Source organism: Tachyglossus aculeatus, chromosome 5, assembly GCF_015852505.1.
Source record: "Tachyglossus aculeatus isolate mTacAcu1 chromosome 5, mTacAcu1.pri, whole genome shotgun sequence".
NCBI classification, from domain to species: Eukaryota; Metazoa; Chordata; class Mammalia; order Monotremata; family Tachyglossidae; genus Tachyglossus; species Tachyglossus aculeatus.
In genome coordinates, this window is record NC_052070.1 from 9,443,435 (window position 1) to 9,445,676 (window position 2,242).

The following is a 2,242-nucleotide window of genomic DNA, read 5'->3' on the forward strand; positions in this document are numbered from 1 at the left end:
ATAGATAGATAGATAGATATAGATGATAGATAGATAGATAGATAGATAGATAGATAGATAGATAGATAGATAGATAGATGATAGATAGATAGATTAGATAGATAGATAGATAGATAGAGAAGCAGTATATATATACTAAATAAATATATATATTCATTATTCTATTTATTTTCTTAAAGATGTGTGTATATATATATAATTCTATTTATTTACATAGCTGCTATTGATGCCTGTCCACTTGTTTTATATATATATATATATATATATATATATATATATCTGCTCCTTCTCCTACATATATACATAAGTGCTGTGGGGAGGGAAAAGGGGCAGAGCGGATACTGATTGACAGGCTGTCCATCCCCCCCCCCCCCAGCCCCCGCCACCCCGATGCGGGAAACCTGAGCCCGGGCCTGGGACTCTGAAGGACCTGGATTCTAATCCTGGCTCCGCCACTTATCTGCTGCGTGATCTTGGGCAAGTCACTTCACTTCTCTAGGCCTCAGTTCCCTCATCTGTAAAATGGGGATTGAGACTGTGCGTCTAATGTGGGACCAGGACCGTGTCCAGTCCGATTTACTTGTATCCATCCCAGCGCTCAGTACAGTGCCTGGCACATAGTAAGTGCTTAACAAAAACCACAGTTATAAAATACTCTCGGGCGGTGTTTTACAGGTGTCGGTGATGTCCCTGAAGGCTGCTACCCGGGAAGAACTGTGGAGGACCCGGGATTTGGGGGAGCAGGATCCTCACACTCCCTATGTGAACCCCAGGACTGTGACACGTAAACCAGCTTCCCATAATAATAATAATAAATAATGATGGCATTTATTAAGCACTTACTACGTGCAAAGCACTGTTCTAAGCACTGGGGAGGTTACAAGATAATCAGGTTGTCCCACGGGGGGCTCACAGTCTCCATCCCCATTTTACAGATGAGGTCACTGAGGCTTAGAGAAGTGAAGTGACTTGCCCAGAGTCACACAGCTGACCATTGGTGGAGGCAGGATTCAAACCCATGACCTCTGACTCCAAAGCCCGTGCTTTTTCCATTGAGCCACTCTGCTTCCCATCCCTATTTGGCTCCCTCACCCCCCAGTATCCCCCCACCAGCAGGACCACTGACATGCCCAATGGGCGAGCCCCATCTCCCTCCTACCATTCCTCTCCAAACTCCTTTTTTAATAGTATTCATTGCAATAATAATGACGGTATTTAAGTGCTCATTAATTAATTAATTACTATTAATAATGACACTTATTAAGCACTTACTATGTGCAAAGCACCGTTCTAAGCGCTGGGGAGGTTACAAGGTGATCAGGTTGTCCCACGGAGGGCTCACAATCTCCATCTCCATTTTACAGATGAGGTCACTGAGGCTCAGAGAAGTGAAGTGCTTCTGTGTGAAGTGAAGTCACACAGCTGACCATTGGTGGAGGCAGGATTCGAACCCACGACCTCTGACTCCAAAGCCCATGCTCTTTCCATTGAGCCACGCTGCTTCCCATTCCTATTTGGCTTCCACCCTCCTGGTATTCCCCCCACCAGCAAGACCACTGTCATACCCAATGGGCGAGCCCAACTCCCTCCTACCATTCTTCTCCAAACTCCTTTTTTTAATAGTATTTATTGAGCAATAATAATGATGGTATTTGTTAAGTGCTCACTATGTGCCAAGCACTGTGTTTTTTTTATTTGTTAAGTGCTTACTATGTGCCAAGCACTGTTCTAAGCGCTGGGGTAAATCCAAGGTAATCTGAATGTCCCACGTGAGGCTCACAGTCTCTATCCCCATTTTACAGATGAGGTAACTGAGGCACAGAGAAGTTAAGTGACTTGCCCAAGGTCACACAGATGACAAGTGGTGAAACAGGCATTAGAACCCACGACCTCTGACCCCCAAGCCCGTGCTCTTGTCACTAGGCCATGCTGCTCCTTACTAATCGCTGGGGTAGATGCAAGGTAATCAGGTTGTCCCACATGCGGCTCACAGTCTTAATCCCCATTTTACAGATGAGGCAACTGAGGCACAGAGTAGTGACTTGCCCAAAGTCACACAGCTGACAAGTGGCGGAGCCAGGATTCAAACCCATGACCTCTGACTCCCAAGCCCGGGCTCTTTCCGCTAAGCCACGCTGCTTTTCAATATGTAATATGTGCTAGACGCTGTTCTAATCACTGGGGAGATAATAATAATATTGGTGTTTGTTAAGCACCTACTATGTGCCCGGCACTGTTCTAA